The sequence below is a fragment of the Danio rerio genome, chromosome 14 (assembly GCF_052040795.2).
Source record: "Danio rerio strain M-AB ecotype USA chromosome 14, GRCz13ab, whole genome shotgun sequence".
NCBI classification, from domain to species: domain Eukaryota; kingdom Metazoa; phylum Chordata; class Actinopteri; order Cypriniformes; family Danionidae; genus Danio; species Danio rerio.
The window spans coordinates 47,314,801-47,327,988 of NC_141034.1; positions in this window are offsets into that span (position 1 = coordinate 47,314,801).

Below are 13,188 nucleotides of genomic sequence, written 5' to 3' on the forward strand. Positions count from 1 at the left end.
TAAAATGTCACATTATTAGGCATCACTTCATCCTATGCAGATTATATCAGCAGAGGATCTTGACAGTTATAATATCGATATCAGTGCATTTGTTGCAACATTACATTCATAATACTAAAAGACTGTCCGCTCATCTTGAAATACAATCACTGGCCTATTTATTAGGTACACCTCCTTTTGCCATCAGAACTGCCTTAATCGTTCATGGCATGGGTTCAACAAGGTACTGAAAATATTCCTCAGAGATTTTGGTCCATATTGACATGATAGCATCACGCAGTTGCTGCAGATTTGTCGGCTTCACATCCATGTTGCGAATCTTCCATTCCACCACAACCCAAAGGTGCTCTTTTGGATTGAAATCTGGTGACTGTGGAGGCCATTTGAGTACAGTGAACTCATTGTTATGTTCAAGAAACCGGTCTGAGAAGATTTGTGCTTTATGACATGGTGCGTTATCCTGCTGGGAGTAGCCATCAGAAGATGGGTACGCTGTGGTCACAAAGAGATGGACATGGTCAGCAACAATACTCAGGTAGGCTGTGGTGTTGACACAATGCTCAATTGGTGCTAATGGGCCCAAAGTGTGCCAAGAAAATATCCCCCACACTATTACATCACCACCACCAGCCTGTCGGTTGCCAAATTCTGTCCCTACCATCCAAATGTCACAGCAGAAATCGAGACTCATGAGACCAAGCAATGTTTTTTGCAATCTTCTATTGTCCAATTTTGGTGAGCCTGTTCGAATTGTAGCCTCAGTTTCCTGTTCTTAGCTGACAGGAGTGGCACCTAGTGTGGTCTTCTGCTGCAGCAACCCATCCACCTCAAGGTTCGATGTGTTGTGTGCTCAGAGATGCTCTTCTGCATACCTCGGTTATAACGAGTGGTTATTTGAGTTACTGTTGCGTTTCTATCAGCCTGAACCAGTTTTTCCATTCTCCTCTGACTTCTGGCATCAACAAGGTTTTTGCGCCCACAGAACTGCCACTCACTTTATATTTTCTCTTTTTCGGACCATTTTCTGTAAACTCTAGAGATAGTTTTGCATGAAAATCCCAGTAGATCAGCAGTTTCTGAAATACTCAGACCAGCCCATCAGCCACCAACAACCATGCCACGTTCAAAGTCACTTAAATCAGCTTTCTTTCCCATTTTGATGCTCACTTTGAACTGCAGCGGATCGTCTTGACCATGTCTACATGCTGAAATACATTGAGTTGCTCATTGAGTTACACACACACACACACACACACACACACACACACACACACACACACACACACACACACAAAAAATACTTCTTGCAAAAGATCTGTTCTAGTGTGACCTTCGTTGACACAAAGCATACTCCCAGTCTTTTGGGAAGCCTGTTATGAAGAACATCAGACAGCTTTGAGCACTTCACCAATCCATCTTTAGATTTACAAACCTTTTATTGATTTATTTATTTATTTCTGTCTAGGTAATGCCATACTGCTTCAAATATATTCAGGTTTGTCTCATGACAGTCTCCATTTTATCAGCAGTTTTTCCTCTCCAAATGTATTTTTACTGTGGAGACAGAGAAACGCACTGTACAATAAAATCAGTACAGTACAGTACAGTAAATCTGTCAATCATCAGTTTCCATATTTTGTGTTTTCTATTTATTTACAGTTTTGAATTGCATTATGGGATGTTGATTTTGTCTCTGTTGAATTTTGATGTTTTAAATTCAGCTCTACAGTTTGACAGTGACTTTTATTGACATTTTAGTAGTTTGAAATAATATAATCTATAATAAATAATAATACACCTGTAAAATAAGAGAAAATGTACTGGCAGTTTATTACAAGATTTTTGTACCATAATATACAACACCAATCCAGACAATATATAACTTTAAACCAGAGATGCCAAAACCAGGGCCGGCGGGTTGGCCTATGGTAACCTTTGATTTGGCCCACCATCCCATCTGAGAAGATAGTGAGAATGATAGGCATAATTTTGAGATTGTCAATTCAAATTTAATGTAACCCCTGTGTTTGTTTGTTTTAGTGTTAGAGGCTAACTGAAAATAAATCTTTCAAATAAAGGATATAAATGTATCATATTATGTTTAATTATACATTCTGTCACCTTACAATGCAAAGACTTTGGTGAGCGAATTGAGTCAAAGGGAGATTCTGCTTGACCAGTAAATTCAGCACTTAACTCCACTGTGTTAGAAATGATTGTTTAAGTTTTATTGCAATACGTTATAGTTAAAAAGTGATACTGCATTAGTTAATATGATGAATGTTTTTGTATTAAAAAATAAATGACTAAATATTATAAACTAAATTAGGAAATTACCCATGGCAACTTTTTTGTAAGATAGTTTGGTATATTTACTTTTGGCCCACAGCTTTCAATGATATTTGGTTTTTGGCCCTTCAAATTAACACTTTTGGGCACCCATGCATTATACTATTAAAATGTTAATAAAAGTCAGAGTTTTTTTTTTTTTTACCTTTCAAGGTTAAAAGTTATGGAAAGAAAGATCAAGGTCACATATTGCAATTCAAAAACATAAATAAACATAAAAAATGAATCACAACATATGGAAAACTGCTAATTTACAGATATTTTTTAATCCAAGAGGAACTGACAATATTTAAGTAGCATGTCATTTGTTGTTTATACACTCAGATATAAAGATATGCAAGCTGTCTTTGGGGTGGTACCTTTTCGAAAGGTACACATTTATATGTAAAGGGTTTATATTGGTACCTGAAACGTATATATATATATATATATATATATATATATATATATATATATATATATATATATATATATATATATATTTGTACCTTAAAATTTTAGAGGAACACTTTTGTACATTTTAAGTATTAATATGCACCCTTGAGGTATTAATATGGACATTATAGAGACTAATTTGTACATTTTGAAAAGCTAACACCCCAGTGACAGTTCACGTACCTTTATTTTAAAAAGTGTTGGTTGGATTTATCAACAAACTGTGATCGGAGTGAGATGTATTCACCAAAGAGACTGATTGAAAGTTTAAATTTTTGAATTGCATTTGAATTTTACCCACAAAAAGGCAATCCAGTCTAAAGAGTGCAACCGAAAGTGCAAAAAGCCAACAGATAAAAGTTAGCTAGTAGTAGTTGCCCTCCCTTGATCTTTCTTGAACCTTCCCACGCTGTTCATCCGCTAACACCACATCCATGGTTCATATCCTTTCTTTTTTCTTCATCATGATTTGATTCCCATTTTAATGTCATTTTTATTATTGACAATTTTATGCAAATCAGATGCTAATGCAATAAATACTGTGACATTTTAGCAGTAAGATACCGAATACGTGATTTTTTCCCCCTGTGGGAATACGCAAAACAAAGCTGTGCTTTATTTTGAGATGCCACTATATAATTCTTTTTTGAAACTACATTTCAGTGTATTAGTCGACTACTGGAAGACTAATAGGAAAATAAGCTGAGATGTAGGTGCAAAGTTACTCAGTAAAACTGTTTGTAAGTGTAAATACAAAGTGTTAGCTTATAAATATAACACTTTTATAAGTGGTTTAAACACATTTGTGTGGTGACAGTGTGTGATTTTTAGCCACCCTCTAATTGTTGAAATTAAGTAATTCTATTTTTTATAATCACACTTTATAAAAACTGCAGAAACACTTTGATTGACATTCTCTCTTTGTACATGTCATCAGAGGGGGAAAGCCCTGCCCATTAGTGGCGATTTCTCCCTCATTAGCATAAACAGACCTGAGTGAGAAGACGTCCACCATTTGAGTTTTGAATCTGTTGTGTAGCTCCACCTTCTTTTAAAAAGAGCCCAATCTCATTTAAATTTAAAGCGACTGTCGCCAAAACTATACAATTTGGGCCAAACCCCGAAAGGGGCGGATATTAAAAATGATTTGTGTGGTATATTGAAGACACTGCTCGCTGCAGAGCCACTTAAGCTCCAGCGAGGTTGAGCTTGAGCTCCAACTCCTCCTCCTATAAGCTGTTTTAATGCATACAACCATCCCATCCCTAACCCAAACCCCCAGTGACATCACTTGTAGAAGAAGTGCAAGGAAGGAGGAGCTGGAGCTTAAGCTCCCCCTTGCTGGAGCTCAGCTCTGCCCAAATTGCTCTGCAGTGATCACCACTTAGTATTTTGAGCTGATACATACACACTCTAGGGACATCAGGGAGTTATTTTACATTTTGTGAAAAGGGTTCCCTTTAAAAATGTAGTTCACCCAAAAATGAATATTCTGTCATAAATTTCCCTCATGTCTTTCTTCTTTCGTTCATCATCAGAACACAAATTAAGATATTTTAGATGAACTTTCCATAGGCAGCCAGAATAAAAGAACCAAAAACATTTTCAAAACATTCAATTAAATTGTATGAAGAATGGCAAAAAAAAAAAAAAACTACTTCGTTTTTTGTGTCAGATTAGGGTGTTCAATACTACGGCAATACAATACTTGCCTGTAGCACTACTAATGGCAATATGTCACACTGCTGTGGAAGAAAAGACATGGTCAAACAAAGTCATTTTTTACATTTTTTGTTAGCATATAAATGTGTTCTATAGGAACTTTGTATGTTTGCGGCTGAACCACTAAAGTCACATAGAATATTTAGCTGTCTTTGGAGGATGGGAGATCTCTTAGATTTTATCTAAAATATGTTAATTTATGCTTTTAAGATAAATAAAGGTCTCAGGGGATGGAAACGGCATGAGGATGAGTAATTAATAACAGCATTTTCATTTTTGAGTGAACTAACCCTTTAAGACTTTATTTTAATGACTTCATTTAGACATTTTGTTGCCCTTATGTCACCTAGCAGTCACTAAAGTACAGTTTATGGACTTTCTGCTTAATATCTGCTAAATGATACCTGACATATTGTTGCATAGTTAGTATTAAAATGCATTTTCAGATTCTAATTGTCCACATGGTTCCAGAGGTAATCCTAAACACATTTGCCTGGATTGAATTTGTAAAATATTGCATTTGTTTTTAACAACACCAGTAGCTAATTTAAGTTCCCCAAAAAAGCTGGTCATGCACAAATGACAACACAGGCTTTTTGTAAAAAATGTGCCCTGTATACATTTCTGGAGTTCGCCAGATTTATGTGGCCAGAGCTATGGCTGCATTTTATCTTTAAAATGAATGCTACAGGTTGGTATGACGCTGCCGGAGGCTTCGGTTTCTTTTTGCGCTACCAGCTGACTGCTTACCTTCGTGTGGACGGCTTTTCAGCTGTTGCTAGTTTGCCCAGTAGCTTATTATTTACATCGGCGGACTTGAGACACAGAGAGGAGTTGACCACAGTGAAGGGGTCGAGTTCAATTGGTGCTTTTGCAAACACTATCGGTTGGGTTTAAGGAGAAAGTGGGTGAGCGAATTGGTTGGTCGGTCAGTCAGTCAATTAGTCTCAGTCGAAAGTGGCCTCTGGTGGATTCAGCAGGCGTGAATGGCACTTGTGAAAGAAATATAAGATCTCAAAATGCAGACACATTGGCCACTGGTGGATTCATGAAAACAGAAACTGCAAAAAAAAAAAAAATACCTCCTGGTATGTATTTGGCGCTCTCCAGAAATGTATATAGGAGTGCATATCTATGAGGACCCTGGGTTGACAAAGGAACAAGAGGAGAGGATAATGCAGGTAATCTTACAACACTGAAGCTGGAATTGATCATCGTTTCAGCTCTGAATAAAATAAGATCTGTTTCAGAATGCAATATCTCAATGTATAAGTTAATATGGATAAAAGTTCAGCAATCACCTAACATTCATCATCATCAGAAAAAAAAAATCAAGAGACTAGTTCAATCTACTTGGGTGCAATGTTCATTAATAAAAAAGCACACCAAAATAAGTTATTCATACTATTAGTATTCATGCATTGTAACACTAATTTCAATCACAATTATGGTTGCTTCTGCTTATTTGTAAACTGAAGAGCATCAGTTTGTTTATTTAATAGCATTTCCGCATTGTACTTTCATGCACAATTCATGAAAGTGATATAAAGCATGACGAAATTAGAGGGAAAGGCCTTAATGAAATCCAAACACCAGTGTTCATAAAACATGCATTTGAACATGTTAATACCAGGTGGAAATAAAAAAGCATCTCCGCTGGCCACTTATTATCCAATCACTGAAAATGAATGTTAATCCCAGACAGAAGCGGAGCTTGAATGTCTAAACAGGGGCATAAGAATAAAGTGTAACCAGTGATTCTGTATTATATGGTGAATTTGTCAGCCCTAGAAGCAGGAAAACAAATGCGATGGAAATTATTTGGAGAAAGTCAGTGATGAAAGCTAAACACTGCAAGTTAATTTTGTGAGAAGTGATTAAATGAAAGCCAGACTGACTGTCCTGTAACACGATCTATGCCAGTATAACAAACCCTCCAACATCCAGCAAGTGTTGAAAACTCTGCCACCTACACAGAATTTGCATACGGCTCCCTGTTTCCTTCCTGTCAGAGTCCTTGTGCGCTCTCATGAGATTGTATAGACACAGAAAAAATATATGGATCCTGTGGGAAGTCCAATCTAACCACAAACGGAGCACATTTCAAACTCAATTAGCCATATAACACTCCTTTTAAAGGAGTCTGAGCACAGCAACGGCATTCTGATCATCGGTATAAAGCACTCAAATCTTATAGACCAGAAAAAAGGCGAACATATCCACCCTATGAGAGCAGCAGGTAGGATCTATTTCTCCTGCCCACAGATATAAACACTTGAATCAGCAAAAGAAACGCTGCCATGAATCACCTTAATGTGTGGTCAATTACATAACTGAAGAGCAGAACTCTTCCACCCCCTCCTGTAACCCCGCGAGGCCCATTTCAGCCGTATACGTTTTAATTCGTACGGTGTGCTCTAACGTAATTCACATATCATTACACCCCAGTGGGTTACAACAATCTCATCTTTTGGGTAAAACTGCTTTTTTAATTTGTGTTCATTTGTTCATGAAGTTTGTAGGCCTAATGTATTATTGGAATGGTTATATTACTTTACTCGAGTTCAAAGAATACGTGATGCTGATTGGTCAAACGCTATTGGTGTGATGAAAGCTAAATTGTCTATTTGAATATTTTAACATGCTGGATATACACTCACCGGCCACTTTAATAGGTACACTTGATTTGTACAGGGCTAGTCCCCCTTTTGCCTTCAGAACTGCCTTATTCTTTCGTGACATAGATTCAGTAAGGTACTGGAAATTTTCCTCAGAGATGTTGCTCCATATTAAAATAATAGCATCACGCAGTTGCTGCAGATTTGTCAGCTGCACATCCATGATGTAAATCTTCTGTTCCACCACATCCCAAAGTTGCTCTATTGGATTGAGATCTGGTGACTGTGAAGACCATTTCAGTAAAGTGAACTCATAGTCTTGTTTTAGGCCCATCCGCCTTAAATTTTGAAGTGTTGTGTGTTCAGAGATTGCAGCGCTGCCACATAATTGAGGTATGCTTTCTGTTATGTTCATTAAATGTGTGAATAGGCCTGGCAGTAAAGCATACTCACGGTTCTTAAAGCTCCGAATATACAAATGAGTAATGGACTTTTATTTTAGATTCTTTATTTTGAAGGGATGAGGTGAGGTGAATGTATCGGTGTTCTATTTCCTGTTCTGTTGATCTTTTTCTATATATACACATTCACATAACATACTCACCACAAGGGGGAGATGGAGGGCACCTGGACATTACTCACAGTGTCATCTGAAGAAGTCAGAGGAGCACATGGAGTAAGAGGGTGTTTCTCAATTCCAAGAAAGCAGAGAACGGACTTGCGTTCTTGTGGAGAGCGGTCTTGCCAGGTGTCCTCGGAAAAACGAACTCAGGAGACAGCGAGGGCAGAGAACGCGTTTGCATAAAAACATTATAAATATACTCTGCACAATATAAATAAAACAGATTTTAATACGAATTTTAGCAAACAAACAACCCTTAATGTGTTTATTCCTTTATTAAGATGTCCATGGCAATGTTTACTTTCACCGTTTCATTTAGGGAAACTCCTGAGGTAAATAAGTGATATCTCTGACCTTTAACATTAAATCTAAATAAAATGCTGCGCTTCCCACCTCCAGTCACAATGACTTCTGGGACTTCCAGAGCGAGTTTGGTGCTCAAGTCTGCATCAGTGCGTCCTCGATATCAAGAACACATCCGGGAAGTTTCACGCGTCCTCCGTACTTGCGGTCTTGAGTATTGGAACTGAACTTTGGCAGCTGATGATGACGCTGCACAAGAACACGAGGACGCAAGACCGCTGAAGAACGCATATTGAGAAACAGCCAGAGTTTGCCAAGGTCTACCTTTTTTCTTGTTTTCGTGTGCGAAGGACAATCATTTGTGTGGATTTTTTGCCCTTTTTGGACTTGTTAGTCTTTCAGGTCTGAAGTAAAGACTATCCTAAGAGGACACTTGCAACTTAAGATGGTACAATTATCTGGACTCAAACTTTTCTGGTGAGAACAATCCATTTTGCATATACTGTCATCCACGGACTTTGCACATATAAATACATGCATACACACACACCCTCACTCACCATTTTTGTATTATGTTATTGTATAAATGTTGTTTGTGTTTTTGTTTCATTATTAGGACTTGTTCAGAGACATTTGTGGTTCTATTACATAAAGTATCTCTCAATCCATGATAAAATTTGAATACAGAAACTAGAGATTTGAACCATATCTTTTATTTTTTTCTTGTGTATCCCGTTGATTTAAAGACGAGTGTTACAAGATGCTTTTCTGCATTTATTTGAGTTACTGTTGCCTTTCTATTAGCTCAAAACAGTCTGGCCATTTTCCTCTGACAAGTCATTTCCGCCCACAGAACTGCCGAGCTACATGCCTACATACATGAATACATGCCTAAATGCATTGAGTTGCTGCCATGTGATTGGCTGATTATAAATTAGTGTTAACGAGCAGTTGGACAGGTGTACCTAATAAAGTGGCTGGTAAGTAAACTTTGATGTTGTACTGCTCTGTAGACACATCTTTCATTTTAAAAAACAACGTTTGGTGATTGTTCAAACTATGATAAGCTAAAACAACACAATTCTTGAAGTTTTTTTTGTGGACAACTCGTGTTTTTATGTTCAATTCACTTAAATTTGTAAAATTAATAAGTTAACTTAATTCCTTCACGTTGACTCAACACAAATTGATTGTGTGGAACCCAGTCATTTTTACAGTGTTCAACGCGAGATTTAAAAAATATATATTTTAATATGAACAAATAATAATGATCATTCTGTAGAGACAGGGAATTATAAATACAAGATCTTGAACCATATACAGTAGAAAATTTTGAGAATGCAGTACTGTTAAAAATGAACAATGAAAATGTTTATGGTGTTACAAAGATTTCCATTTGAAATGAATGCTGTGTTCAACTTTGTATTCATCAAAGATTTTTCCAAGATGTTTTAAACAATATTAATACATTTACATCTATGAAATTGGCTGACAGTTTTATCCAAAGCGACTTGCACATATGGAATGCACACATCCAATTTTTTTAAGAATAAATTATACAATTTTAAAAATAAAGTAAAAGATCTTAATGAGGAAGTTCTTAATAATATAGTTATTTAATAAATTATAAAAATATATACAAACACAGAAAATCTATAAAACACGATACAAAAAATTATTCCTAAAAGATTATGTGACTAATATCTAACACATTATAATGCAAGAGGAAATCTGATGATGACAAATATTTCATTTTACCAGTGAAAAATGGTCTTATAATGTTGTCAATGACAAATGACAAGCATTTATCTCAAAAATAATAATTTAACTTCAGAATTATGAATAATTATATTCTGATCATCACTTTACTGTGAATTAACCAGGACATTTTAAAAGTCTATTCAAGTCCACCATTCAAAGTCTATTTAAAATTTAGAATGTTAACCAACAGTAGACCCACACACAGGCCTAATATTAGAATTGTTGTTTAACCATATGTTTGAGAAACAACAGTAATAATAGGCTACCTTTATTTAACATCTACATAATCATGAAAAAATCGTGATCTTGATTTTAAGCAAAAAAAAAAAAAAAAAAAACTGTGATTCTCATTTTAGCCAGGACCCTGAAGCCCTAGTAGCCAGAGGAACGTATTGTGGTATTTCATCTTTAAAACGAACGCTACACGGCGGATTGTCGCCGTTCCTTTTTCGTGCTTACCAGCTGACTGCTTACATCTGTATGTACAGCTTTCCTGCTGTTACTAGTTTGTCCAGTGGCTTGTTGCAAACGTCAGCAGACTTGTGATGTGGATCTGAGTTGACCGTGACTACGGTGTTCGAAAATCAGGTGAGGGCTTTCTTTTTTAGATTGCTTTTTAAAAAACTATGGGTTGGGTTTAGGGTAGTTGGTGGGTCAATCGGAGCTTTTGAAAACACTGTTGGTTGGGTTTAGGGAAGTGGGTGGGCGGGTTCAATAGGTGCTTTTGAAAACACTATAGTTTGGGTTTATGAAAGAGGTGGGTGGGTCAGTCAATCAGTGAGTCAGGAAATGAGTCAGTTGAAAGCGGCCTCTGGTGGATTTACGCAAGAACAATAGGCGTGAATGGAACTTGCCAAAGAAATTTGAAATCTCAAAGAGAGAACCTAGCGGCCTCTGGTGGATTCACGAAAACAAAAACTGCAAAAAAAAGAACCACCTGGGGCATATTTCGTCATCTCTTAAAATAAATACAGCCTGGGTTGGTAATAACTGCTGAATATTTTACCTAAATTGAAGTTATATTTAATTTAAAAAAAATGTAGTAATATTGCTCCGTAATGTTTCCCAGTGATGGGTTGCAGCTGGAAGGGCATCTGTTGCATAAAACATGCTGGATAAGCGTTTCATTCTGCTGTTGCGACCCTAGATTAATAAAGGGACTAAGTGGAAAAGAAATGAATGAATGAATTGTTCTGTATTTGTAGTAATATTTCAATATTGATATTCTACTGTGTTTTGACTAACAAATATAGTCTTGGTGAGTATAAAATCTTATTTCAAACTCTGATTTTACAATTAGGTAAAATGTGAATTTTCTTTCTTCAAGCCTAGTCTTGTAATATTTACAGATATACATTTCACTGACACCTATGCAACCTTTATCCATTTTAACTGTTATACTACATTGTACATTGCGAAAGGATTTAACCTTGTATTTTCTTGACTGTCTAAAGCTTTGTAGCGTAGAGGCATTTCTTTTAAAATCCTTTCAGTATTATTTATTGACTGTCAGACATCTATCACAGCAGGCAGTCTATAAGAACACCTCACAAACAGAAACCACTATTTGTCAGTCTTTATTCCTGAGCCTTTCTTAAAAAAAAGAGAAGAAACACTCAAAGTTTCCTCGTCCCACCTTCATCTCAGAGTCATTGTGTATGGCAGGTGGACTAAAAGCAAATGTCTGTGAAAGTAAGGAACCACGGGCAGGCTTGACACCGTGTCGTTTGTGATTTCTCCTCTACGTTCGCTTCGACATATGCAGGCGCTTCAGCGGGGAGGCACTTTTAAGGTCTGGAAATGCTAAGGACAGCATGCGAGCAAGACCAAAATTATAGTGGTGTTTTTCCGCAGCCAAATTGTGACAGGGATGAATGAAGACAAAAAAGGCCTGGGTAGGGAAAAGGGAAGATTGCGGAGCAGCTGTTACAGGGCACGGGATGCTGCCGGATGAATCCTCTTATCTGTCAGTCGCTCTTTCCAATGGAGATGTGAAACACTCTTGCTGTGCCATTTGTCATCCAAAGCAGCCATTAAATGAGTTTGCATTTGGTGAGTTTTGAGGGCGCGGGCGAGTTGCGGATTGTTTTGGCTAATTGAGTTAACTCTCCTTCTCTGTGTGTGTTTGTATGTGTGTTTTTTTCTCTTTCGCTAGTTCACTCCATTTTGTCCCCCCACCACGCATCCATCATTCGTTCTGCTCACAATGTTGTTTGCCATCACAGCCGAGGATGTTCTGCATCAGCATGTTTACACCCCTCCCCTCCCACAAACACACGCAAGCATGCATACGTCAAATTGTCTATAGACAGAACTTAACAGATATAAAGGGCCCAATCATACAGCGGGCGCAATATGGCACAATTAGTTGATATTTTCAGACCAGCGCAACAGTATTTTTCATGTTTTGTGTCGCATTGTTTAAAAAGCAAATCCATTTACACTGCTTTGTGGACTCATGGGTGTGCTGGTCTGAAAAAGAGGTGTGTTAATGCTAATTGTTGGTTATTTGCTATTTTAATTAACTGAAATAGGTGCCGGTCGGGCGACGCAGTGGCGCAGTAGGTAGTGCTGTCGCCTCACAGCAAGAAGGTCACTGGTTCAAACCTCAGCTGAGTCAGTTTCTGTGTGAAGTCTCCCTGCAGACATGTGGGTTTCCTCCAGGTGCTCCGGTTTCCCCCACAGTCCAAAGACATGCGGTACAGGTGAATTGGTGAGGCTTAATTATCCATAGTGTATGAGTGTTAATGAGTGTGTATGGATGCTTCCCAGAGAAGGGTTGCAGCTGGAAGGGCATCCGCTGCATAAAACATGTGCTAAATAAGTTGACCGTTCATTCTGCTGTGATGACCTCAGATTAATAAAGGGACTAAGTCAATCTCATTGGTATATAAGCTACAATTTCATTCACACACATACACTATGGACAATTTAGCTCACCCATTTCACCTATAGCGCATGTTTTTGGACTTGTGGGGGAAACCGGAGCACTTAGAGGAAACCCAAAACGAACATGGGGAAAACATGCAAACTCCACACAGAAAGGCCAACTGACGCAGTCAGGGCTCAAACCAGCGACTTTCTTGCTGTGAGGTGATTGTGCTACCCACTGCGCCACCGTGCTGCCCTACGGACAATTTAGCTTACCCAATTCTACCTATAGTGCATGTCTTTGGACCCTTGGGGAAACAAGAGCACCCAGAGGAAACCCATGCGAACACAGGAAGAACATGCTATTTTTACACAGAAATGGCTACTGGACCAGCCGAGGCTTGAACCAGCGACCTTCTTGGTGTGAGGCGACAGTGCTACCCACTGTGCCACCACGCTACCATTTTACAGTATTTTATCATTTCTATTTTCTAAAGAAAAAAAAAA